General features: G+C 53.6%; 1 protein-coding gene across 12 annotated transcripts in view; it reads right to left on the bottom strand.

Moving 5' to 3' along the window:
• The window catches only part of EPB41L1 (erythrocyte membrane protein band 4.1 like 1), a 119,445-nt gene extending 93,509 nt beyond the window's left edge, over positions 1-25,936 (bottom strand). For 5 of the 12 annotated variants that reach the window (XM_047744359.1, XM_047744363.1, XM_047744360.1 and 2 more), the window contains exons 1-2: positions 25,269-25,419; positions 10,208-10,258 (exon numbers count right to left, since the gene is read on the bottom strand). The gene's annotated coding sequence lies outside the window, so the exon portion shown is untranslated. Of the gene's footprint in view, positions 1-10,207; positions 10,259-25,268; positions 25,425-25,884 lie in introns of those variants that run through there. The other 7 variants (XM_047744357.1, XM_047744358.1, XM_047744362.1 and 4 more) reach the window with 4 other exon arrangements.
• Positions 25,937-27,134: the final 1,198 nt, after the last annotated feature.

Genomic DNA, 27,134 nt, shown 5'->3' with positions numbered 1-27,134 from the left:
AATGCCAGTCAGGAGTGAACATGACATTGCAAATAAAACACAAGTGGTTACACATTGTGATAAGTGTAATGAGGAGCCAAAAGGCAAATCAGAGAGCAGTCCAGTGGGGCAGGGCAGGGAGGTGTCTAAGAAAGCTGTGTTGTAAAGAAAGACCCAAGGCTACCAAGAGCCACAGAAAGAGAGTTCTAAGCAGAAGGAACAGCAGGTGTAAATGTCCTGGGGTAGGGAAGACTTTGTTCCATGGAGAGAAGACTCCTGGCACTGAACTAAATGACCAACAGGGAGCTGACTAGAGGGGGAAGCAGGGACCAGCTTATTCAGGGCCCTGCAGGCCACGGTAAGGAGTTGAGTTTATTCTGAGCGCAGAGGAAAGACATTGAGTGACAAGGTCTGATCTGTTTTACAAACATCACTTGGGCTGCCACTTGGAAAGACGACTTGGGAATATAAATAATGTATGTAACTTACGCAAAGTAACTGGCATTGTGCTGCCTCAATTCCCTCTCCTTCTCTCTCTACCCCATCCCAGGCTGCAAATGTTTTCTTGAGCTTCTATTCCTTCTCCTGATCTATACATTGTCAGAATCTGAATTTTCTGAGGACATACGATCTATATACTTTAGACCATCAGAGGTGGTCCAGCAAGGTGTCCAAGAGTGGGGGGGCTATGGCAGTGGAAGGCAGAGCGCCCTCCCTTTTCCCCTGAACTAGACCCTGGGTTGATCTGCAAGTCAGGAGGAAGCAGAGGCAGCAAATGTTTAGGCTTCCTCCTGGGTTCTCATTCTCCCCACCTTACAGTGGAGCAGCTCAGAAAGCCTGGTTCTTAGGCACTGCAGCGCTCAGGGTAAGGGCGAGGGGACTACAGTAAGCCCACCCCTAGGTACACGCTCTGTTTCGGCTGAATCCAGACAAGGGCTGGCCCAAATACAGACAGAAAACCCCTCTAATGGAGACTGGATGCTTGCTAGGACGTTAGCTGAGCCCGTCACCACTCCCAGAAAGCAAGCAAGGGTCATGGCCCTGGTTTTACCGGTTCAGACCCTGAAGCACAGGGTGTGCTATAACCGGCCCAGGGCTGGAGAGAAAATGGCTGGGCTCTAACTGGAATCAGGATGTGGCTGCTTGTGGCTTGAAGAGCCCAAAGCCCCACTGGACAGATGAAAACACTGAGGTCCAATAAGGGGTTTGCCCTCAGTCACATGCTGACGAGGCGTCCCAGGGCTCTGCTTTCCAGTTCCCTGTGTAGCTTCCCTGAGAAAGGTGGGAAAGAGGACAGAGGGGAGGCTGGAATTGGAGGGGGGGTCAAGGACAGGGCAGCACTGCCTCCTCCTATCTGCCCCACCTGAGCTCCCAGACTTCTCACAGCTCATGGGTGTGGCAAAACCTGCCAGACCAGTCCCCATGCCAGGGCCAAGTGGCAGAGCCCTGAGCTACAGAGCCTCAGGGAGGTAGGCTGAGACACCAGGAGCTGGGGGGCAGGGCGGACCCAGACAGGCTCCTCTCAGCCTGCCAGCCAGGCTGCACGGGCACTGCCACAGGGCCGGGACGGGGGCTCCTGGCCGAACCACTCCACCTGGAATCAGGCACCAGGCATCCTGTCCCCAGCTGGCACAAGGGCCTGCCCTCTGCGTCCCTTCCTCCTCTGGAAACAACATGTCAGCTGTCAGCGCCACTAGGGCAAGAGATCTAGGAACTTACTTGAGAAACAGAGCAGGAAGCAGGGAAACGTGACAAAAATGATACCCAGACACTTGTCCCCTCCTAACCACAGATACCAGGATGAGGTCCTGCCACCCTATGACCTGCCAAGTACACACAGGCTCTACCCTTTGTCCAAGGCCCAGGGACCAGCTAAGCACAAAATGTGCCTGTAGGTGGAGGGGCTCAGGTCAGCCGTGTTCTCACAGAGCTTTGTGACCCTCAGTGTAGACGCAGGAAAACTTGCCCTTCTCAGGCTTCGGTTTCACCAGCCTTCCTGTGGAGGGGCTAGGTCAGCTCTGTAGTATCAGGAGTCCTTGAAGTTTCACTCTCACCCCATCTCCACCCCGTCTCTCACCACCTCCTGCCCAAGGGAGAGTATCAGAGTGTACATCCCCCTGTGTGCACAGCCCATGCAAGACAGGGCTGGCCTCTGGGTCAGGGGCCACCTTGCTGGAAGGTTCTGTCAGCACTAAAGCCAGCCCAGTGAAGCAGGGCCTACATATAGGACAGTGGGCAGCTCCTCGGGCTGACTGTGTGGGAGCTGATGATCCTACCAGCGTTTTCCTGGTGCTCACAGACCCGTTCAGAAACATTCCCAAGGCCTGCCAGATCCAGGAGCCAATGCGTAGGCAAGAAGGGACCTAAGCATCAGCCTGGGCTCCTGTGAGAACAGAATAGGAGTCAGGCAGGTGCCCCACAAACATCAGGGACTATTCTCGTATCTCAGCCAATCCCCTTCTTTGGTAGATCGAAGGAAAAGCCCCAGGGAGGGGCAGGGACTGCCCTAAGATCACACAGCAAGGCCCAGCAGAGATGGACCCACCGCCGAGAACTGAGCCCCAGCCCGGGACTCTGAGCACAGGCTGCCTCCCACAACAGAGACATTTTTCCAAATTCAAAATCATGCACCCTCCACCCTCACCACCCCCTGGGAACTTCCAGACACTGATAAGAAGTCTGCTGTTCCAACACCGATCGTGCATTTGCCTGGTGTGTTCACCTCTGCATCCTGGCAGGTGGGACAGTGCCAAGGGGATGGCAGGGACTCAGTGAAAACTGTCTGACTCAATCAAGACTCACTGGTGGCAAAACCCGCCTCTGGGCCCAAGCACTGGGGTGGGGGTGGGGAGAGCAGGCAATGGTAGAGAGGAAAGACGAGTCTGGTTTTGGGGGGCTCAGGATGCAGACAGACCGTGCGGAAAAGGCAGGGACACTGTTGGCACAGAGCACTAGAAATCCTGGGCCCAAAGGTGAGAAACAGGTTGCCCGCCACTCGCATCACAAGCCTGTGTGTGTGTGTTTCTGTGACTTGACAAGGCCACTGAGCCACTCGGTCATTTATTCGGTCACTCGCCCACCCTGCAAAAGTCATGGCGTGACAATCAGGGTGAGCAGCAGTGGCCCCTGCTTCCCTGCCTGTGCCACCAGGCCCAAAGCCTGGCCCCTGCCGCACCTCGGGCCCGGAGTTGAGCTCCTGGATACCAAGGCTGAAGTCGCAGCAAGGCACTCGCCTCTCTTGAGACCCACAGCTGTATTTGTACAATGAAGACAGTGACTGCCTTCCTGCCTCCGTTCAGGGAGGCTCTGAAGGCCGCATACAGTGACGGACGTGAACGTGCTTTGTAAACTGTAAAGTGCCAAAAAGTAGAGAGAAGGAGAATGATAACACTGCCATTAGTAGCCTAGCTGGCCCCACAAAGCCATCTCTAAAGGTCAGCTGTCATCATCTCTATAGGTATCAAGGACACGGTAACACCCCCCAGTGGGCCAGGCACAGTGCTAGACACGCAGCCTGCATTCTCTTGTCTGGGCTCCCTAACCCCCTAAGGAAGCACTTCTGCCGTCTCCATTTTACAGACGGTAAAACTAAGGCAGAGAGAAATGAGGTGTCTCGTTCGCGTTCACACAGGAGGGGCAGAGCAGCAGTCTCTGTTCACGTGTGTCTGACTGTGGAGCTCAGGCTTCTTTCAGCTTCATTCTACGCCCATGTGGGAGCATGTCCCCTGGTTTAAAGCGACTCCCCATCTGCCAAAGCCTGAGGTGGCCCCAGAGGGCTGGGGTCACTGCACTGATCTTGGTAGTAGTAACCCTGAAGGTTGATAGGACTGGCTAATTTTGTTGTCCTTGCTTCACAAAGGGGGCAACTGAGTCCCCAGGAAAACTTGGCAACCACATGACTCAATTCACTGGCCGCAGAAGACCAGAAAGTCAAAGGACTGTAGAGAGCGGATCCAGACAGGGAAACGGAGGCGCAGAGGAGAGAGACCTGCCCAGGTCATTTGTCCAGACCTTTCCTGAGACCTTTCCAGGAACACGCATATGAAGACGGCAGTGTTTGCTATTCTAGCTTTACAACGCTGTCCCTCGCCTGGGCGGCCGGCTCCCCGCTCTGCACCCGGGGCTGGTGGCTACTGGCAACGGACGCCAATCACTTTCCTAGTCTGAGTCTTTGGTTCCCCAGACACAAAACGAGAAACTAACCTTGGTCAGCAACAAGTTCAAGAGGCCAACGCCATGTCATAAGGCCCAGGAGGCCCATCTCAGAGCGTCTGCGCCCTGCTGCCCCAACTCCAGGGAGGTCTAGAGGTAAAGAACATGCCAGGACTACATTCACAGAGGTGTGCAACTACCACCACTGTCCATGGTGGAATCCCAATTATTCTTACCAAGCACTGAGCTGCAGCTCCCCATACCCCTCAGGAACCCAGGGCTCCCCCTGGTTTGGGCCAGATACCACTTTTCTAGAAAGCCCAGGGTGCCCTTAGCAAGAATTTCTCTGGGGCAGAAATGGAGCGATAAGTAAACACTTAGTGGACACTGTGTTCCACTTAGTGAAACAAAGCTGTGGATTTTCTGGGAAAAGGGCCCAACACATCCACCCAGTCTAAGCCTTTCCCCCTGCCCCCCCCTTGCCTCTCTAGCTGTCCTGCACACAACCATTGTGCTGACCCCAGCCTCAGTTTCCCCATCCACTCTGTGGGCCGCAGGCTGAAACATGTGCCTCCAACATCCCACAGAGGGGTCCTCCCCAACAAATGGCAAATCTCATCCACCTCGTGGGAAGAGAAAGGTCAGCCTGTTAGGTCAGCCAAGACTGGCCAGAGTGGTAAGTTGAGACTGGCTGGGGAACTCTCAGATCCAGAAGTGACAAGTGAAACTTTTCTACAGGCCTTAGGAGGCTTGGGAAGGTTAGAAATGGGGACATAACCCCCATACACCAGGTGGCACCAAAGACGGAGTCTCAGCGACTGTCCCAATAGCCATCAGCACTGGACAATAAGAGATCAGGATTCCTAGACATTGGTTCTCTCTTCCAGCTCTGCTTTGCCCCTCGTTAGCTGTGTGGCCTTAGAGAAGTCACTTACCTTCTCTAAGCCTCCATTAACCCACCCACAAAAGGGGGATAATTACACCTTTGCTGCTTTACCTCTCGGGTTTATGGGGGGAATTTGACGGGATGGTGAACAGAAAAGCCCTTTGTAGGAAAAATATTAGGGACTTTGATTCTAGTCCATGTGTGAGCCTGGTGATAAGGGCCAGGGGGATGAAAAACCCTCTAGTGAGAGCATTCCTCTGCCCTTCCCTACCTCTTTTCCCTCTAGAGAAATGCTAGAATCTCTCCAAGAAGGGTTGGAAAAATCCAGAGATCCCAAAGAAAATAGGGGTCACAGAAGGAATGCTGGACATCTGGGTCATGTCTGGACAACACTTATGAAGGCTGGGCCCCCCAGAGACAGCCCCTCTAGCTCTCCGAGAAGCCGCAAGCCACACAGCAATGATCTGTAGCCACAAGGGGGAGGCAGGGAGGGGGGGGATAGCCAGAGTCAGCATTTCAGAGCCCTGCAAGCAGAGGAGTGGGGAGGCAGGAGGGGTGGGGGAGAGGGCATTTTCCTTGTTGAGTCTCCCACACTTTCATCCCTCCTGCAGGAGATAATGACACAGTCACCTTCCTATGACAATGGCACCTATGCCGTTTTCCTTCTCTGAACCTTGGCTTCCTCGATGGGGTAATAAAGGCTCTGATACACTGAGTCCAGCTGAATGAATTTGGCTGCCATTCTTCCGTCCTCTGAAACCAAGGAGGCTCCCAGGGCTAACAATACACTCGTTCCCCAATTTTGAGTTGCTTGAAAAAACATCTAAAGGCACTTCCAGGACAGAGCCCAGGATCTGAGGGCATTGTCTGTCTTCTGACAACGTGGATGAGATTAGCTGTGTGTGGTGAGGGAAGTGGAGAAGAGAAGGGAGCCTTTCTGTGGGCTAGAGATACAAGGTTCAGCCTCCTGCCTGGGGAGGGGAGGGGAGGGGAGGGAAATCTCACCATTGGCCAAAAGGCTGTTAGAAACCAGAAAGAAAGAAAAAGGAAGGAAGGAAAGGGAAGGAAATCATCCTGCTTCCGGGAGCTCTGTGCTATTTGGATGAGAGGCTGCCAGGGAATGGACCACAGGCAGGCACTCCCCCACCCTTCACCACCTGGAGGAAATGAATGAAGGACTGACACCTGTTGGTGCCCAGGTGCCCTTTGTCCACCGTGCACTGGGGCCTGTCCTCCTTCCATCTGGAAGAAAAGGTGAAGGAACCCGGCACCTGTGTGCAGCAGCTGGAGATAAACAAACCTCTTCACGTCTCTGAAGAGAAAGGCATGGAAGGAGGGGCTCCCTCTCTGAAGCCTGAAAGACAGCTGGCCACCCTCCTCCCCCCCACTCTTTAGTTCTGGCCAAACTGAACTGCTTCTCCTTCTGTGCCTTTCCTCAGGCAGCTCCTTCCTCCCGGAGAGTTTTCCTGCCCAAATCCAGCCCCTTCAAGGCCCAATGTCCCCTCCTCCAGGAAGCACATTTTGACTGCCATGCCTACACTCTGCTTTCTACACTCCCCTACACTCCCCTTTCTCTGCGCTCTGTCCTCTGCTCGTCAGTTGTACCTCTCCCGTCCTTCTCCGATGGCAATTTGCACTGTTGACGACGTCACAGCCGCACCTCCACACGTCTATTTCCCACCTGGGGGACACGACAACGGCCTCGGCTCCTAGCACAGGCTTTGGAGCTTGGCAGACCTGAACTCCAACACCAGGTTTTGCCACTGATTAGCTTTCTGCCCATGGGAAAGTCACTTACCTGACTGAGCCTCGGTTTCCTCTGGAAGATGGGCACAATAACAGTACCTACCCTCTAGGGCTGTTACTGTAATTAAATGAGCTAAGGCTCGCTAGGGATTCAGCACAGAGCTGGGCACAAAGCCAGCGCTCGGTGTTGGAGTTTGTTTGTTATGGTTCAGAGATGACTGTTCTTTCCATCGGCCGCAGAGCCCCGCGCTGGATGGATGGACGGATTTCTACGGACACAAACCTGCACGCCCCCACTCGAAGCCCCTTCCCGCAGGCAGGGCGGTGGAACCTGGGAGGGGCGCCTCTGCAGGTCACGGGCTCCGGGTCATGGAGCAGCGTGCCATCAGATCTAGGATGGCCCCTGGGACGCCCAACCTGGGCACAAAAAATATGGCCACAGAGATGAGCTCTGAGGCCGGACTCCTGGTCTCCTCTCACTCAGGGTGGGACCTTCACTAACTTTGCCTCAGTTCCCCATCTATGCAGGGGGGATGGTAATAGTACCCACCCTAAAGACGTGCGTGGGTACTGTTTAATGAGGATTAAATGAACTAATGCCCCGAAAGCAACAGAACACACTCAGCACAGGGAGAGTGATTCAATAAACATGACCTATTGTTCTCATTGCTGGTCTTTGTATTACTGTCACTGAAGAGGGGCGTGACAGCCCCTTTAGGCCCACTAACAGTTCACTGTCCTATAACCCAGGACTCCACTAACACCCAGCGTGCTCTCACTGATCAGCCTTTCTGGTTACAGCCCTGTGTCCCTGTTAGCTACATGGGTAGCATATGGCCCAGGCCTGGCCACTCAGAATATCCCTCTCTGCCAGCGACAAGGACTATCCCAGTCAGAGCCCTTCCCTTGGATTGATACGTAGATCCTAGAAGAAAAATAGTTCTTTTTTTTTTGTCTGGGTGGCTAAGCTGGGGCAGCGGACAGAGAGCTCCCAGTAAGAGCAGAGAGGAGAGACAGCAGGGGTGGGAGGGGAGTCCACGCAACTCCTCACCCTTCAGTTCCAGGGACCGCCCCAGGATCCGTTAAGTCCCTTTTTGGTTTAAGCTGCTTTAAATTGAGTGTTTGTCACTTTATTTATGAAAAACCCATGCCCAGGGTACCTGGGTGGCTCAGTCAGTTAAGCAGCTGCCTTCAGCTTGGGTCATGATCCCAGGGTCCTGGGATCGAGCCCCGCATCAGGCTCTCTGCTCAGCGGAGAGCAGCTTCATCCTCTTCCTCTGCCTATCTACCTACTTGTGCTCTCTCTCTGTCAAGTAAATAAATAAAAAATCTTCAAAAAAAAAAAAAAGGAAAAACCCATGCCCAATTATACAGGCCCTAACCTAGATAAGGTGTATGCCGGCCATAGGCAGGGCAGGGCAGGGCAAGGCAGAAGTCCGTATCAGAACTAATAGATTCCTGTTCATTCTGGCACAATCTCTACCATCAGGGCTGCGAAGGACAGTCTACAAAGCATGTTCTCCAGAATCACCCTGACCCAGAGGTCTTCAGACATTGCTTCCCGGAGTCCTGGGAATCTGTGTCTCCCCAAACATCTGTGGAACAAAGGGCAGTGGGCAGGGCGGGGTGGGGAGGGGGAGTGGGGGGGGTGAAGTGTAGCAAGATTCTTGATAACTTGCTGCCAGTTCGACCACAGCAGTTTTGCTACAAAAGCTACGTACTGGGATTCTGCTGCTCTAAGAGACCTGAAATACCCTGATCTAAATGCTTTTCAGGAGAGCATGAATAAGTAGCCGTGCTGACATGTCCACCCCCAACATACAGAACACTGAGGCTCAGTTCCCGACTTGCAGGCCACACGATTTCCAGTGCTTCAGGTTCCCTGTGCAAATCTATCATGTCTCGCCTTTCCTGTCTCCTCCCGTAAGCTGATGGTGGTTCATACCTAGAGTCTCATCTTTCTTGCTCTAACCCCTACAGAGCTGCCTGCTTCTGAGCCAGGCTCCTCGGCGGGCTTCCAGAAGCTTGAGGAACTTGTAGAATAGTGAATGAGCCAACCTCCACCTCCCTTTACCACTCCCACCCCGCCCCCTGCACCCCAGGCACACATGCACTTAGTTCTCCCTCTCCCTACCCATTTGCCCAAAAGTCAGGGAAAGACCAGCGGGGGAGCCCCCTCCTGGGAACTCCTAATCCACTGCTATCCTGGCTGTGCTGGGACTGTGGACAGAGGATTCCTTGTTCCCAGCGCTTCCTGCCCAGAGATCTCCGTGGGGCCCATGTGCTGGCAGGAAAGAGCCAAATCCCTCCTTTTAACCAGAGCTAAAGGCACCCCTTACCCCCACCAACATGCTCCCAGCTCTGCTTGGCATTATTTACTCTACCTGCCTGAGCGGCTCAGTCCCACCTCCTCCCCACAGCCCCTGCTCCCTAACACACACACACACACACACACACACACACACACACACACAACGAGCGAGCGGTCCCCTAGGAGTACAGAGGTGCCTCTGATCTAATAAAAAAACAAAACCCAGAGAGTTCTGGAACAGTAACCTCACAGACCCTGACAGTCGTGCCTTACTAATAACCTTTGCATATTACTTCATGATTTCCCAATCAGTGTAACTTCATTGGCCCAGCTCGCTCTCTGCCCTCACCCTGCCAAAGCCACAGAACCCCCAAGCTGGAAAAGGGTTTTGACACACCCCGTGCCAGTGGTTTGCGAATCATCTTGTGCAGAGCCAAGGGAGGGTTCCCTGTCATTATCTGGAGGTTGCTGGGGGCTGAGGAATTCGCCGCTTAGCGTCCCCCACACCTGCCCCAACTTCAACTACACTCCCACGCCTCTGGCCATTTTGTACCCGGAGGTTCTTTGGGGTTCCTTGGAAAAGGGGATTTCCTGCTGGACAGTGGGAGGAAAACAACTCATTTACTCTCACCCCGCCTTCCCCCACTCCCCACCCTGATAGTATACAGAGGGTCCTGAGGCCGACACAAAGGAACGTAGCCGCCCACGGTCACTTAGGAGTCGGTGGCAGAACCAGAATGAAAACACCCTCTCCCAACTCTAAGGTGCACCTAGGAGTGGTTAAGCAGAATAAAACTGGGGCTGCAGGGCCAGTGGATCCAACTTCCAGGTCCAAGGCCATCCATCAGTAGCCACGGTGGCACAGACAAGCGATACAGGCAGAGCTCATGGTCCAATGCAGAGGTGCTCAATGAACGTGCATTTTAGCCTCTACCTCGAAATAAGCCAAAACCAGAGAGGACCCTCAGCACAGCCCTGCTTTTTAAACCCACTGGAAATCTGTGGCCTAGACAAACCTTCAGGCCTCCCAGCAGTAAAACATCTCCAAATACAGAGCCTGAAGGCCTTCGAAGACCCATCTGTCCACCCCGAGCATAAGAAGGAAACTTGGGCTGTGTCTCTGTAACACTCACCCCTCCTCAGTCCACACCAGCTCCCCGGGGAAAAGCACGTCTGTCAGGCACCTGCAAGGAGGAAACAGCGTTAGCTCTTCTGAAACCAGCCGGAGTCCATGGACCCAGCAAGGAGCTGGAAACCCAGAGGCTGGCATTTAGCTGTCTGAGAAACCTTAGGGAAGTTGCTGAACCTGTTAAACAGAAAGGGCTGTGTGGCTCCGCAGCAGAGCAAAAGGGAAAGTAACACTTCCGAAGCTGAGACCGCCAGCGTGGACCAGGGAGGGCCTGGGAGGCCAGGGTAAGGAGTTCAGGCTTAATTCAAATAGCAGTGGGAAATCATCGATTTGCAGGGTAGAGAACAGGCTGGAAATGGGCAAGGGTAGCTTGTGGTGTACATATTAGGGGTTCCCGGGGCCCAGACTGGGGTGGTTACAGTAGAGCTAGAAAGAAGTGGATACAATGTGGATACAGAAGTGGATACACCTTCTAAGAGGTGGTACCTGAAGAATTTGGTGGGGGACTAGATGTGGGGGGAGGAGGGAGAGCAGAGGCCCCCCTACCCCTCCAGCACCTCCTTCCATGTCAGTCCCAGTGATCTCCAGCACCCAAAAAAGAACATACCCTTTGGTCTCTCAACCTGGCCTCTCCTTACCTCAGTTTCCCCATCTATAAAATAAATATGGCTGGACTCAGTGGTCCCTATGTTCTTTTTAGCATGAACATGCTGTTCTGGTCTAATTCACTCACAGATGTTTTAAGGCTTAGATGCACATCCAGCCTCCTTCACAACAGGGCAGGAGGACTGGAGGGAGAAACCTCAGGTCCCCTGGGCTCAGAACAGTAAATCTCCATGGGGGAAAAGATGGCTCTGCATCACACAGATCACACGAAGCAGGTAAAAGAGGAAAGTCACTTGGGCCAAGGGCGCAAGCCCCACGGCCTGCTCTCTGCCCCAGCTCCGGAGGCCAGCACGGGCGTCAGGACACAGTCACTCCAGCAGTGACATTAGTCACCCAGCAGCTGACACCCTGCTTCCCCAGCCACTGTTTTCCAGAGCCCGGTGTGAACCACAGGAGGCCAGGTCACAAGCACGCCTAGGGAGACCTGCAGGATGGTGGGTAGAAGTTTGGGTTCTGTAGTCACACAGACCTGGTTTGAATTCTGGCTCCAACTCTCTCTCTCTCTCTCTCTCTCTCTCTCATTCTGAGGCCTGGGGCAAGTCACTTCACTGCTCTTAGACTTGGTTTCCTCATGAGGCAAGATCAGAGTGACAGTGTCGGCTCCCAGGACTGACAGGAGGATTCAGTGAGGTGGTACATGGAAAGCTCAGCACGTGCCTTATCACAATGACCACAGAGTAGCACCCTCCACCTAACACAGGTGGGAACTGAGACCCAGAAAGCAAAATGGCTCACTGAAGACCCCTACCGCAAACCAGTCAGGGCAGGGGTGAGGCCCTGAGCTCACATTCGGAACCACTGGGTCAGGCGTGCACCACTTTGGTTCCTGCTTCTCAGATGAGGAAGTTGAGACTAAGATATTACAAGTGACTCGACCAAGGCCACAGAGAGAATTAATGGGAGAAGAGGGATTGGAACTCAGGCCTCCTTGATGAAAAAGCTCATGGTCTTCCCCGCGGATATCTAGAAAGTAGATGTGTACAGAGAAGCTTCACATTTCAGGGCCCTCTAAACCTGGAACAGGGACAAATGAAAATCTGGGCAGATGGAGAGGGGGAGCAGCGAAGCTACCTTGAGAGGAAACCAGAAGGAGCTGGTGAAACAAAAGCCTCTTTCTCAGAAGCCCTCTCTAGGGATTAGGCAGGAGAGAAGGGGGCTGACAAGCGGGGCTAAAGGCTGGATGGAAACAAACAGAAACAGACCCAGCCTGGCCACCATCTTGCTGCGTGATCCTAGGCAGGTCACACACACACATACACACACACACGCCATTCTCTGTTTCTTCAACTCAAGAATGAGATGGTTAATCTGAATGGGGTTGAGATCCCCACTTAGAAGAGTCTAATAATAACCATTCCTCCTAAGCTCTAGACTCCTGATCTGTCCCTGCTCCTACAACCCCAAAAGGTAGCTTCCTAACGCTGGCTCCAATATTACAACAGGTTTGGGAAGTCCTGCATTTGGCTCTGGCCATATAGCCAGGTCACTTCCCTTCAACAGGCCTTTAGCATCCTCATCTGTAAAATGGGTACATATCTTTGCCTGATCACTGTCAGAACGGGAAGATCCAAGGAGTTACCTCAAAGGCAAGAAATCCCCTGAGGCAACCAACAAAGCAACCCTCACCCCAGCCCTCATCCCGCATCCCCAGTCAAGCTCTTTTAACCTTCCCTTTCCCTCTGGCCCATGTCCCCTTCAGACAAACGGAACGAGAGAATTCAAGCTGGTGGACGCACCAGCAGTAGCAACAACCCCCACAACAAGTAGGAGTCGTGACCATCACCACTGCCACTGTCTGACTGCTGCCCCGTGCCAGGCACTGGGCTAAATCCTGCACTTGGAGTCTCTCTCACGTGATCCCCTCAATCAAAGACAGAAATCCCACTGGGAATCTAAATTGACAGAGGACAGACTAAATTTATGTGAAGTGAAGTGACTTGTCCAAGGTCACACACAGAGCAAGTAAGGGGCGTGGCCACCCAGATGCAGGCTTTTCATTTGACCTCGGAAGTCTTAATCTTATCCTTGAGGCCGTGGGGTTATCCCGGGTAACATTCCACCACAGGGCAGGGCCCAGATCTAGGCCGTGGGGGAAGGGGAGGCTGAGGAATATCTGATCTCCAACCCCCACACACAGCTGCCCCAAATAATTAGTCTTTATAGTCTTGTATTATTATTATTCAAATATGTCCAACTCCACTCTCTGGCTAGAACAGCACTGTCCAATAGAAACATAATGCAAGCCATATATGTCATTTAAAATTTTCAGTAGTGGGACACTTGGGTGGCTCAGTCAGTTAAGTATCTGACTCTTGATTTCGGCTCAGGTCATGATCTCAGGGTTGTGGGGTCGAGCCCCACAGTTGGCTCTATGCAGAGTGTGGGCCTGAGTGAGATTCTCTTTCTCTCTCCCTCCCCTTCTTCCCCTCCCTCCCCCTCTCTCCTTCCCTCTCAAAAAAAAAAAAAAAGAATAAAATTTTTAGTAGCTGCATTTTATTTATATTCAGTAGCTCCATTTTATTTTTTTTAAGACTTTATTTATTTATTTGACAGAGAGAGATCACAAGTAGGCTGAGAGGCAGGCAGCAAGAGAGGGGGAAGCAGACTCCCTGCTCAGCAGAGTCCGATGTGGGGCTCGATCCCAGGACCCTGAGATCATGACCTGAGCTGAAGGTAGAGGCTTTAACCCACTGAGCCACCCAGGTGCCCCAGTAGCTGCACTTTTAAAAGTACAAAGGAATGGGTAAAATTGATTTTTTTTAAGATTATATTTATTTTATTTATTTGAGAGAGCATCCCAGCGCAGGCAAGCACAAGGTGGGGCGGCGGGGGGTGGGTAGGGGAGCAGAGGGGAAGGGAGAAGGACAAAGAGACTCTGAACTGAGCCCCGGGCCATAGCAGGGCTCAGGCTCAGGACCCTGAGATGATGACCTGAGCTGAAATCAAGAGACTGATGTCCAACTAACTGAGCCACCCAGACACTCCTAAAATTAATTTTAAAAGTATATTTATTTAGCCCAATACATCCATTTCAATGTGTAGCCAATATACAAAATATTAACATATTTTATATGCTTTTTTTGTCATACTAGGTCTTCCAGATCTGTCATGTACCTCACATTTAGAGCACCTCTCAGTTCTGATGCTAAATTTTCAGAGGATAGTTAGATCCCCTTAGCCCTTACGACTGAAAGTATGGTCACAAATCTAATCATCTGTGTAGAAGTTTTTTGATAACCGAATGGAGTATTCTTTTTAAATTTTAAATTAATTCAAGTCAAATAAGATTAAAAATTCAGTTCCTCAGAGCACTAGCCATATTCCAAATGCTCGATAGCCATGTGTGGCTAAGCGGCTGCTGTATGTTCTGAACCTGTAGACAGTCAAGTCCTAGAGGGCTGAGCTGGTGGCCACCGTGGCCCACAGTCAGAGCTAGGCCTCCCAAAGTACAGATGAGTCTGGAAAGAATGGCATCTTCTCATTCTGGGAATCCCTACTGAGCCTCATATTAACATCTACCTCTGGCTCCTGTTATGTTCACAGTGATGGTGACAAAGGCACTGGGCACGCCCACTGTTCAGAGTACGAGTGTGGCTCCAAGAGGTGGGCCACCTGCCAAGGTCACCCAGCTTTGACCCCAGGCCTGTCTGACTTGGAAGCCTGGGCTCTGTCCCTAAAGTTTGACAGGGGCCAGGCCTGGGCCTCAGTCTTCTAGAGAAAGAAATAAGCCTTTGCCACTATTCTCACGAACCCTTCCTTCCCTAGTCTAGCACCAGAAAATAACCCAGAGCAGGAAACCCAGTGAAGAGGATGAAAGGGAAGGAGGGCAGGAGAAAGGCATGGCAGGGATGCATTAGGCAGTGGTCCCAAGGACAGAGCTTGGGCCACTTGGGACACCATCCCCACTAACTCCCCACCGCCATACACACAAGGCAGGAGGCAAACCCAGCAAGGTCCACTGGCTGCTTGCCCTCTGGGTGGGTCCCTGGGGCCAGGAGCCATGCCCTGTCCTGCACCTCCCCCAGGATCACTCACTCAGAGGTGCTTGGATCAGGGCCAAAGCCATTGCTCACCTCCCAGGGGCACCTCAGCTGGAGTCCAGGGAAAGGGTCCAAGAGGCAGCCTGCCCCCTGGGAGGAGAGGAGGAACAGGCCCCAGAGGCAGATTCCAGAGCAGGGAAAAGGTGGCAGGGAGAGGCCAGAAAACCCAAGTCAGCTCCGCCCCTCTCCTAGGGAGCCCAGCTAGTACTCGGACAACCACCCCCCCACCGGCCCCACAGGGTGAAACTCTCACCGACTATTATGTTTAACAATTAACTTTGATTCTTTTCCATGTCAGCAGGAGGCAGACCCAGCAAAAAGTCCCATCTGGGGGTCGAGGGACTTGGAAGACAGGAGAAGAGGAAGGGTCAGGTGAGAAGGGAGAAAGGGGTGATAGGTGAACCCCCTCACTTCCTCCTTCCCCTCCCGTCCTACCAATGTAGACAGCCTTCACGCTAAGGCCTAAGTTCCATAAGGTCAGGAGCCAGACCTGGCACACAGTAGGTGCTCGATAAATATTTTTAGTTAACAAACAAGGGGGCAGGGTGAACTAGACTAAAACAAGCCAGCTAGATGGGCAGACTGATGAAGTCCAGGGGACACAAGGTGGCTTCTCCAGGGCAGGCACCTCCCTGACCCCTTTGACTCCAGGCCCTGAGACCGAACTGGACTGAGGACTGGGGCCACAGCCACCCAGAGCATGCCAGGGGCGCAGCTTTGAAGGAAGGTCCCCTAGCCCCGGCTCTGCTCTTCTTAGCTGGGACCTTTGGGGCGCTCACCCTTTCCCCCATAAACTTAGGGTGACACATGGATGCAGGGCTGTCCAGGGCCAGGCCCACAGATGCTGCGGTGCTCCGGGCACTGTATTACCATCATGTCTCCTGTTACTTGGCAACAGCCTCCTCTTCTTAGGCCACCCCCTAAATTCCACCATCCCCCAATATTCCCCCGACTCCCACCTATGTGGTCCTTTTTCCTTTCCGGGAAGGAAAGCCCAGAATAATGACGGCTCCGGCCCACTCACGTCCCACTCACCTGGGATCACACACACACGCTGGCAACAGCTTGTTACCAACATGACATCTGCTTGTCATTCACACCCCTCCTCAGGTTCCTTGGCCCCCTCCTCCCCCTCTCTCCCTCACCCCAATGCAGGCCCAAGGTCCACAGCCCACCTGGGGCTGACGCTGACCTCACTGTGGCCAGTTCAGCTGGCGTTCTTGGGTGGGGGCTCCCCCTTCTGGGCCTCTGCTTCCCATCTGTGTAATGTGGGGACGAAGAGGGTGGATTAAGAGATTGCTTCTCCTGCTGGCCAGATCTGGTGTTTAGAGATACTGACATTTCTGGGATCAATTTGCCCTTTACCTTCAGACACACCAGAGTGCATATCTTGACCTTGGCCAGGTAAACAGGCAGCCCTGTTGTTATGGGACAGATTCCAAGGGGGGGCCTACAGAGGCCTGGGACTACAGCCTACCCCGGACCATTCTCAGCTCAAGCCCAGATAGATGGAAAAAGGCCCTCCCCCATCCCCACTCTCTGGTCCCCAATACCTCCACCATAAAACCCTACCCTTCCAGTCTTCTCTCTCTGGCTCTCAGTAGTGGCAGCATGAGCCATCAAGCCCCCAAATTCTTGGCAAAACAGAGCTTGATGCCGCCCCTACATCGGGCGGGGGGGGAGGGGGTTGCTAACCCCAAGCCCCCTCTGCGTGGAGGTTCCAGAGCTGCATCTGCTTCCACTCTGCTCTCCCCTGGGTCCTTCTGGCAACTTCAAGTATGCCCTCCACCTTCCCACCTCCGGCCTGGACCTCCCCTCCTTTACCTCCACAGGGAACACCCATCTACACAGATTAGAGTCTGCGCTGATCTCTCCCTCCTCCACTCGCTCTGCCATGTTTCTGCCAGATGCTACTCCTTGTGGGAGAGTCTTACTGCCCCTACTTGACCTTAGAACTCTGGAGACCAAGAGACTCTTGCCATGATTTTTCTGTCCCTCACTCTCTCCCCCCAGAGCGGCGCTCCAACCATAACAGGTGTCTGCTGAAACAATGATAATCACCATTAACTGAAAAATAATGAGTTATAATCGTATATTGAGCATTTATCTCAATTATCTTTACAGTGCTCAGATCTCGTTAATCCTCCCAAACCCTCAATAGACTTTTTATCCTTAGCCCTTTAGTTTAACCTGAGGAAAGAAGAATGTGAACTAGGCAACAGGAAACCCGGCTTCTAGAACTACAAATCACAGCTATAGGGCAGCTATCCTGCCCAGCCCCCCATTTTACAGCAGGGAAAATTGAGGCCCAAACATGGGAAGGAAGTGGCCCACAGTCTCTAAGCATCTTCACTTAAAACCAGCAATGTGCTGAGGGGTAGGAGAGATCTGCCTGCACCTCCTGACTCTGCCATGAACTCCCAGTGACCCTTCTCCAGTCATTAGGCTCCCACTCTATAAAACAACCCTAAAGACGGCTCGTGACTCAAGGACACCCATGGTGCCTATGGAGCCTTTCCCAAGATCAAGGCACACTCTCACAACTGTGCATTACTGCTTCAGAAGTTCATGAACACTTGAGACCAACATTCTCCAAGGGCAATCTGAGAACCCTTGGTGTCACAGTCACCTTGACAAGGAACCTGTTAAAACAGGCTGATTCCAAGTCCCCACCATGGATCCCGCCCTCCCAGGAAGCAGCTGAGTTTGAATCTCTGGGTGAATATTGGAAGACGGCTTTTTTTTTTTTTTTTTTTTAAAGCAAGCTCTATTTTGCTACTTCTGGGTGAGCACATTTTGAGAAGCCCTGCCTTAGAGAAACCTCGGAAGCTGAGCTACTCTCCTTTTAGCTGTTGCACATATTGAACTTCTGCTTCCTCGCCTATGAGAGGGCTTGGTGGCTCCAAGGCTTAAAGCCACTGTTCATTAATCAAAGTTCCTTCTGGTTGAGCCACCTGCTCAAGCTGACCATGGTCACGGTCATGGTCATGATGGGGGTGGGTAGAGGCCCAGCAAGCTGACCGCAGCTGCCCAGGTTTGGAAGTGACATCCTGAGATCAAGCAGCCCTACCTACAAGAGAGTCTGGGCTCCAGGGCTGAACTTGGACCAGGAGGTTCCCTATCAGCCCCAGCTTGGAGGCTCCTTTCCTCTCTCCAGACTGTCTTGCTCTGGCTCTTAGCCAGCTCTGGCTTCCTTCCTTTTCCTTTCTAGCATGAATGTTCTCCAAATCTGAGCTTCCTGGCTCCAGCCTCTGCTTCCCTCCCCTCCACATCACAGAGCCTGATAGAGGATCTCCAAGCCCCCAGGCATCCTTTCAAGGAGACAAAGCTATCATTCTTTGCAGATAATAAGCTTCTTTACCTAAAAGACTCATGATAATCAATGAAAAACTAAGGTGACCAATGACCAAACAGTATCACGGGGGAAAAAAGTCAAGCACCTCCAGACCTGCCATGTCCCTGGCCCTGATGCAGGTCTGTCCCACAGGTGGGTACCGCCTAGAACCAGATGGGCTCAGAGACCAGGCCAGCCCCAGGGTTGACACTGTAGGAAGGCCAGTCCCTGAGTGAAGAGACCACCCAGGCTGGGAGGCAGGAGACCTGGACTGGAGACCCTGCTCTCTGAGCTAAGAATTTGTTCACTGAATTTGAGCAGGTGCACATCCTCTGTGAACACTCTTGACTGTCCCATCCAGGGCAGTATGGGTATGATTCAGGAGTACCCATGGGCTTTGGATAGATCTAGATTTAAACCCCAGCTGCGCCACTTGCTGGCGGAGGGCTGGGTAGGCCTTGGGCAAGTTATTTAACCTCCTTTAATAAAATGGGGATCTAATTTTTGCCTCACTGGGTAGTTGCAAGGATTAACAGACATAAGGCATGTTAACGCGCTTAGCACGGGGCCTGGCACATGGTAAGCCAATAATGTAAGTGGCTGTTTATCAGTCACCGGAGTGAGCCTCTGAAGAGAAAGACTCCAGGCTTCCTAATGCATAAGTGGCCCCAAGCAACCCCAAAACCACGCCCCTTGCGCTGGGTCTGGAGGCTTTATCTTTAGACCTCTAATCTGGAGAGAAGAGGAGGAGAGGGGGAGGAGGAGGCAGGACAGGGGAGTGAGAGAAAATGAGAGGAGGGAGGAGGGTAAGGAAAATCAAGGGGTGAAGAGGGGCCTGGCTCCCCCAGTTTGGGGAAAAAGAAGATGACTTCAGGGCAATTGCCAAGACAGGATAAGCCTTCTCTCCTTTCCAGAACCTTCCCTACGCCTGCCAGGACAAGGCTTAGAGGGACACAGCCTGCAGAGAAGCACAGCCCTGGCTGTCAATGGGGACATTGAAGCCTTGGGTTACCTCCAGGCTCTGGCTCCCCACGTTGCTGCTGCCCGCCTGCCTGCGGCGGCCTCCGCCCTGCTGGAGCAAGCAGAGATGGCCCGAGCCAGGCCGAGGACAAAGAACCTGTCCATTCAGCCCGTAGAGGCACTGCCTGCTCACTCGGGCCTCCGTGAGCCAGCCCCCTCTGACCCTGACTCAGCAAGACTCTTCCCGCTGGCTCCCATCTGAGCCCGGCACATGGCCCTCTCCAGGCCTCCACCTGCCCCACAATCCTATGCCTGGGGCCAACATTGCAACTGGGGTGTGGGGGGGCTAGTGCCGTTCAGACCACAAACAAGAGCCACAGGCCAGGCAAGGTATGATCAACTGTGTGACCTTCGGGGTGTCACTTTCTCTCAGAGCACATTTCCCTTCTCTGGCTAATGAGGGCAACGAAGAGTAGGGACCATTGCTAAGGTCCTCCTCACGGACAGCAGCTGTGCTTCGTGGGATCCCTGCGGGGGGATAGAGCCGGTGATGCTTATTCACATCGGGCAGATGAGGAAGTTAACCAAGAGCTGAGGGACGCATCCCAGCTGCGAAGTGCCGGGCAGGGGGCGCTGGAGAGGAAGTGATCATTCTGGGCTGCCGACTGGGTGCCACCACCGGGCTTGCTCACACCTGCCATCCAGACCACGTGTGACCACCGCAGCCCTCCACTGCAGGGGCTACTGTCCCCATTTCACAGGAGAGGCAACTGAGGCTGAGAACAAGTAACTCGCTTCTTCTGAGCTCCTGCTGCTCCGTCGCAAAGTCTGGATTTGCACCTGGGCTTGCGGGACTCCAGATTTGCACTCTTTGCCATCTTCCTGAATGTACTGGGTTGAAAGGTGTCCCCCGCCCGCCAAATTCATGTCTACTTAGAGCCTCAGAATGTGAGCTTATTTGGAAAAAGTCTTTGCAGATGTAATTAGTTAAAATAAAATGAGGTCACACTGGATTCGGGTGGGTCCTAAATCCGATATGACTGGTGTCCTTACAAGAAGAGGAGATAACACAAGACACACGGGGAGAAAGGGGGAGAAAAGTACGTGACAACAGAGGCAGAGGCAACCACAGACCAAGGAACACCAAGGATTAGGGGCAACCAGCAGGAGCGACGAGAGAGGCGTAGGACGACAGACTCCTCCACAGAACCCTCAGAAGGAACCAACCTTGCTGACACACCTTGATTTCTGACTTCTGTCTCCAGAACTGTGAGAGAATAAATGACTGCTTTTTTAATCCACCCAGATCACAGTACTCCGTTAAACGGCCCTGGCAAAGTCATACACTGCGTGCGACTCCACCGGGCCACAGAGCCGGGATTCTTGCTTTCAGATTCCCACTCACGAGGCAGCCTTGGAAGTTAAGGGCTCTGGGGGCCTGTGAGAGGTCACTCTTATCTCTCCTTTACCTCCCTGACCCCAGCTGGCCTCAAGTCCACCACCTGTGCTTCTCATTCTAGGTCTCTAACCACCCTCTGAGCCCAGTTTCCAAGTCAACAGAGCCCCCTCCCCTACCCAGGCTGTCCTCTTATCACCACCTGGAGAGCTGTGTTTTTGAAATGCAAATCTGATTCTTCCCAGGCTAGCTTAATCCTCTTCCCTAGCTCCCCACCACCTGTAGAACTCCAGCTCGTCAGCGGGGCCCTGATCTGGCCCTGGACTTCCTCTCCCGCCTTACTTCTGGCCAATCACCCCACCTGTCCCCACCACTCATCACCTGCAGCTCCAACCACATAGAACTATTTGGAATTCCCCTAATTCCCCTAACCAGCCCTGGTACCTTTGCACATGCTGCCCTAACTCCCCGGAAGATAAATCCAGCCCAAACACCGTCTCTTTTCTTTGTAAAGCCTCTTCCTCCCTGAACACCCTCATTCCGATACCTTGTATACCGCACATGTCTGCCCCTACACCCGGCCCTGTGAACACTGTGGGATTCATTGCCGTTTCTGGAGGCCTAGGCATTCAAAGAGCCAACTGAATTGCCAAGTAGCCATAATAGTAACAATTGCTCACACTTAGCAAATGGTTACTATGTGTGAGGCATTCCATGTATGTCATCTCATTTCATTTTCAGAACAATCCTATGGAACAGTTACTATCATTCGTCCTGTTTTACAGGAGAGGAGCTGAAGAGATGAATTCCCTTGCCCAAGTCCACCCAATGAGCACGGGGCAAAGTCTGGATGACTCTAGAGCGGGGGCTTGTAACCAGTATTAGGTACACCATCCATCCGAACACCCTCATTTTACAGAAGAGGAAACAAGCAAAAAAAAAAAAAAAAAGGGGGGGGGAGTGACTCGCCCACAAACAAGGCACAGACCCAGATCTTTAGAATCCTTATCCAGTGTTCTTCCTCTTCTCATTCTTGCAGGATCCTATTCCAGGAGGACACAGATGACTTGCTAGGCTGTATCTCCTAAAGAGCTTTCTCCTGCCTCCCCTAGAGCAGAGCCAGGCACTGGCCCAGACCCACCATGGGGATACATCAATGGCCAGGAGATGAAGCAGTAAAAAAGACAGATAAATATACTTCTAAAAAGTCTGAGGTCATGGGACGCCCAGGTGGCTCAGTGGGTTAAAGCCTCTGCCTTCGGCTCAAGTCATGATCTCAGGGTCCTGGGATCGAGCCCCTCATTGGGCTCTCTGCTCAGCAGGGAGCCTGCTTCCCTTCCTCTCCCTCTGCCTGCCTCTCTGCCTACTTGTGATCTCTGTCTTTCAAATAAATAAATAAAAATTTTTTTAAAAGATTTTTTAAAAAAGTGTGAGGTCTGCTTTGATATTACAGTGTCAGGGCTGGAGAGGACACTTTGGGTGTCACTTAGTACCATCTCCCATTATATAAAGTCATCCACTTCAACAAATTTAGTGAACACCAATCATAAGCTGGGCACTGTGTGGGGGCACTAGAAAGAATGATAAGCAAGTTCCTGCCCAGATAGTATCCGCACTTCAGTGAGGGGAGATGGACAAACAACTAACAAGTTCAAGTATAACTACAAACTCCCATAAGCACTGTGGACTCCAGGGAGCTCTAAGAACATGTAACAAGAAAAACTGACTTATTCTAGGGAGCTGGAGAAGGCGCCCTTGAGCAAGTCACTCTTGAGCTGAAATCTGAAGAATGTGAATTAATCAAGGTAAGAAGCAAGGGACAAGTGTGCTACACAGAAGGAACAGCATGTGCAAAATCCCAAAGGCCAGAGAGCTCACAGTGCGTGGATGATCTGGAAGAAGGCTGAAATAGCTGGTTTCCAGAGGAGGGGGCAGGGACTAGATCCTGTAGGTCAAGGTAAGGAGTAGTGAACTGAGCAGAGGAGGGAAACCCGTCGCTCAAAACCTGGCCCAGACCAGACACTGTCATTGAGTTATTACATTATTCGGTGAAGGAGCGATTTGTCCAAGATCACAGGAAAGACCTGAGACTTGAAACCAGAACTCCCACTCCCAGACTAGGGCTGCATGGTTATGTCAGTATGATGGGCAGTGGGTCCCAGTGTTTCAACCTATAGGAGGTTCCAGTTTCTTTTTGGCACCTCTCTTGAGCTCAAGGGCAAGAGAATCACCTGTGTTTGTTAACACACAGACTGCTGGGCTCCACCCCCAGAGTTATTACTGATTCAGTAGGTCTGACTAGAGCCCCCAATATTTGCATTTCTAACAAGATCCCAGGGGACCATGCTGCTGGTGGTGGGATGACCAGACTTTGAGAAATGCCACTCTAGATCAGAGTGTATGGGGGCAAAGGGGCACAGCCAGGATCCTTGGGGGCTAGAAAGGTAGATTCCTAAATCCCGGTAACCATGAGCTCTGGGATTCCAAAGGAGCCTCAGAATCTAGCCTACTACCTGCTCAGCCAGGGGAAACTGAGGCTTGGGGGGTTTAGACTCCTACACAAGAAGAAGCAATACAAATGTGCTGAGCAAACAGATAAACACAAAAGGGTTTGACCAAAGTCCAAAGGAGACCCCTGGAGACTCCAGGGCTCCTGAGCTCCAGGCCAGAGTCTCTCCTTTCTTGGGAAAGGGAGGATCAGGGAAGGGGACAGCAAGCTCAGCTTTCCCCAGCTTCTGCTGCCAGAAACATTTTCAGAATTGCAGAAATCTGCTCTTGGCCCCCAATCCTATCACCCATCCACCCTCCTTCCTTTTACATTCCCAGCTCCCTCCCTTTACACTCCAAATCCTGTGCACTTTATCCTGGCAAGCCAAGCAGCAGAGGGGGAGGTGAAGTAATAGGGAGGAAAAACTGGAAGTGGAGGAAGAATTCTTGTACTTGGATGTCCTTCTTCCAGAACAATTCCTTCGTCCTAGAAGAGTCTCAGTTTCTTTCCATCCTTGTATCCAGTCTACCCCCAACCTACCCACATTTCAATACTAGCATCTGAAACCCACAAAACCAAGGGCTAAATTTCCAAACCACATTTTCACCCAGTTTTTCTATATTAGAGTGGCCCTGGACAAAATTTTTCTCTCCTATACTAGTTGGCAACAAAATGCCACTTCTCTTGCAAACCCACATGCACAGACTCACTAATATACAAACAGCTATATATACATAAAAACAAATAAAACTTATAAAAACACATACACATATACATCAAAATACATTATTCTTTGTTCACTCATAAAAACATACCTATGCGCCCAAACATACAAGAAAAACACAGAGAGAGACACATGCAGACAGACCGCAAATCTAGGAACGCAGGCAGGGCGGCAGTGCATGGGGACAGGGGTACACACACACCCAGAGATCTCCCATCACAGTAGGGGTCTCCTGAGGGGTGGGGGTATTCCTGCATGGGCTCTGGCCCTTTAGGAGAGTGGTCCTCCCTCCTTTCAGGGCACCTAAGGTGCGGCTCTAGCCCTGAAAGCTAGAGACGGTGAGGGTGGGAGTGAGGCTGACCTGGCCAAGCCCAGTCGGACTCTGGGCCACTGTCCCTGCGCAGCAACAGGAAATGGATCTCTGAACCGCCTGGGTCCCTAGCCTGGGGACCGCTGTTGCCTCCACCACCACCCCACACCCACATGCACACACACGCACACGTGTGCCCACACACACACACACACACACACACATGGGCTTCAGGCAGGACACGCCCTCCACTCCCGCTTGGCCCGGAGCTCCGGGCTGCACTGGCAGCCCAGCTCCTTCTGTCCCCTGGGGTGTGGCCGCCCACCTGCCAGCGGAGACTTTCCGCCTGGCGGGGACACTCCCGCCACCGCCGCCATCCACCGCCCTGACCAGGTGTCCAGCTCCCCGGGACTACAGCGCCTCGGCTGCTGCCTCCACCCCTTCCTCCCGGCAGTACGGAGACAAAGCCGCGCACACGCACACGGGGGCTTCGCGGGTGCACACCCGCCCTCACACGCGCACACACGGGGAATCACACTGGCGCTCACACGGCAACACACGCACACACACCGCCACAGGCTCCAGCCACAAGCGAAGGCACTGGCACACACCCTCATCCAGATGTACACACACTCAGCTACATATTCGGACACACCCTCTAACAGACACATTCACGAAGAGACACACGCAGACACACACACCCTCACCCAGATACACACACACCACCCAGTCCAGACGCACGGAGACCCACAGCGCACACCCCTCACACACACAGATGCACACCCAGCGCACACGCACGCGCGTACACACACAGCAACCACAACCACTTGCACAGACCCACGGGCACACGCGCGCTCACACCCAACACTCGGAGATGTGGACCCCCCACACGTACCGGCGCCAGAACCGAGACTCACCAACAGAGGCCCGGGGCTTGGGACTGGGGCGCCCGCCCCCCGCCCCTCGGCGTCCAGCCACTACCACCCCCCGCCCCCCGCCTCCAGGAGCCGGTCCGCCGGCCTGTCAGTGCTCGAGGACCGGGGACCGAGCCCGGAGCCCTCGGCGATGACCTCGCACACAGACACACACGACAGCAGACGCGGCGGGGTCCCCGGGGGCCCGGGGGAGGGCGGCGCGGGCGGCTAACCTGGCAGCGGCTGCGCGGCTTCCGGGCGCTGTAGGTTCTCGGTCCGTGCGTCCGGCGGCCGCCCGGGCGGGCTCCGAGGCGCACACGAGCTGCGCAGAAATGCCCCGCTCGCTCGCTCGCTCCCTCTCTCCCTCCCACGGCGCCCAGCCCCCTCCCCGCCCGCCCCCCACACCGGGCTCCCCCCTCCGCCCCGCCCCGGCCGGCTGCCCCCGAGGAGGCGGCGGCAATCCCGGCCGCCCCAGCCGCCACCGGCGAGCTAGCGAGCAGCTGCGCCGAGCCGCGAGCAGCCGGGGGAGCGCCGCCGCCGCGGGAGCCGCCAAAGCCGCCAGAGCCGCCGGGGCCGCGCGTCGGGAGGAGCCGCGCCGGCCCCCGGGGAGGGGAGGGAAGGAGGGGGCTGAGCCCCGCGAGCCCGCCTGGCGCCCGCGGCCCGCCGCCCGCTTCCCCACGTGGGCCCCGCGCCTGGCGCCTACCTGAGCCGCCGCGGAGCCCCGAGGCCGGAGCCGAGCGCCGGGGCGACCGACAAGAGACCCCACCCCGGCCTCTTCGCCCTCCCTGTCCCAGCCCGGTGGGGTCGCGCCCCGCCCCCGCCTCCTCCCTGGTCCCCGGCAGTGCCGACCTGGGTTTTCCTGGCTAAGACGCCTCGGCTCCCGGCCCGGTGCCCCGGGCTAACCCCACGTCCCGGCGCCCTGCTCGCCTGCCTCCTCTACCTCCAGCCCGGACCTGGCCGACGCCCACCCGCCTCCTCGCCGCGCTCCCATTGTTCCCGCAGCCCGAGCTTGCGGAAGATCCCGCGGCGCCTTCCAGCCCTCTCCCCATAGCAATACCTCTGGACCCTCTGGGGGGCCTTCCAAGGACTGGCCCCTGGCTCTGGGACCCCCCGACGCCCACCCTCCACAGGCGCACGACCAGAGCAAAGAGCTTTTCTAAATTAGGGTTATAACCACCGGCCCTTAACAGGCTCTCCTTCAGGTCCTGCTTTGAGTACAGACTGAGGCTTGTGGAAGGAGGAATTAATCCAAGTTCAGCAAGCCTGAGAGGGCAGCAAGGAGAAAATGGGGCTACCTATTAGGTGTCTTCATTCCATAAATGAAGAAACTGAGGGCTCCTGGGTCAGGGTCAGGGTCAGACCGTCTAGAAGTGCAAGGAATAATGAGCCTGCCCTTCTTTGTTAGATACTAAATAAATCAGAGCGGGGGGGGGGGGGGGGGGGCGAAGCAAACCTCATATACTTCCGGGGTTTTACTTTCTTCAGAAGAAAGGTAAAGACCTACTAAGTGCAGGCGCTTTCACACAAGGTGTCTCACTGAGCCCGGACCATAGTCCTATGTAGCCCTGTGATTATACCCATTTTTGCAGATGGGAAGCTTGTCCTAGGTCTCTCTACCATGCAGAATGGAGCCAAATAAAGCCCAACCATTATTCAAGTTCTTTACTGCGGTCCTTACCTCCAGCATAGGAAACTAAGTGCCAAATGAGCAGCTGAGAACATAAGAAATCAAGAAGAGGAGGCTTAGTTTGCACTTTGAAGAACTTCCACAAACTAAGAGCGGAACTGAGGGAATCCAGGTCCCAATGCAAGACTGAGCGTGGCTTGTCCAGGAGGAAAACATAAGAAGAACTAACGATAACTAGCATGTTTGGAGCACTTATACCAGGCAGTGCTCTAAGAGCCTTCCTTGTACTAACTCATTTAATCCCACAATAACACTGTGCAAAAGATGTTATTCTTGCCCCCATTTATACAGAAACACAAAGACATTACAGAGCTTTTAAAGCGCCAGAGCCAGGATTCAAATCCAGGAAGCTGACTCCCCAGCCCGCCTTTTTAACTACTGGAGACCAGACAGAAGCAGCCCCAACGTGAGA

The sequence above is a fragment of the Lutra lutra genome, chromosome 9 (genome assembly GCF_902655055.1).
Source record: "Lutra lutra chromosome 9, mLutLut1.2, whole genome shotgun sequence".
Taxonomy (NCBI): Eukaryota; Metazoa; Chordata; class Mammalia; order Carnivora; family Mustelidae; genus Lutra; species Lutra lutra.
This window is presented reverse-complemented; position numbering and strand designations above follow the sequence as displayed.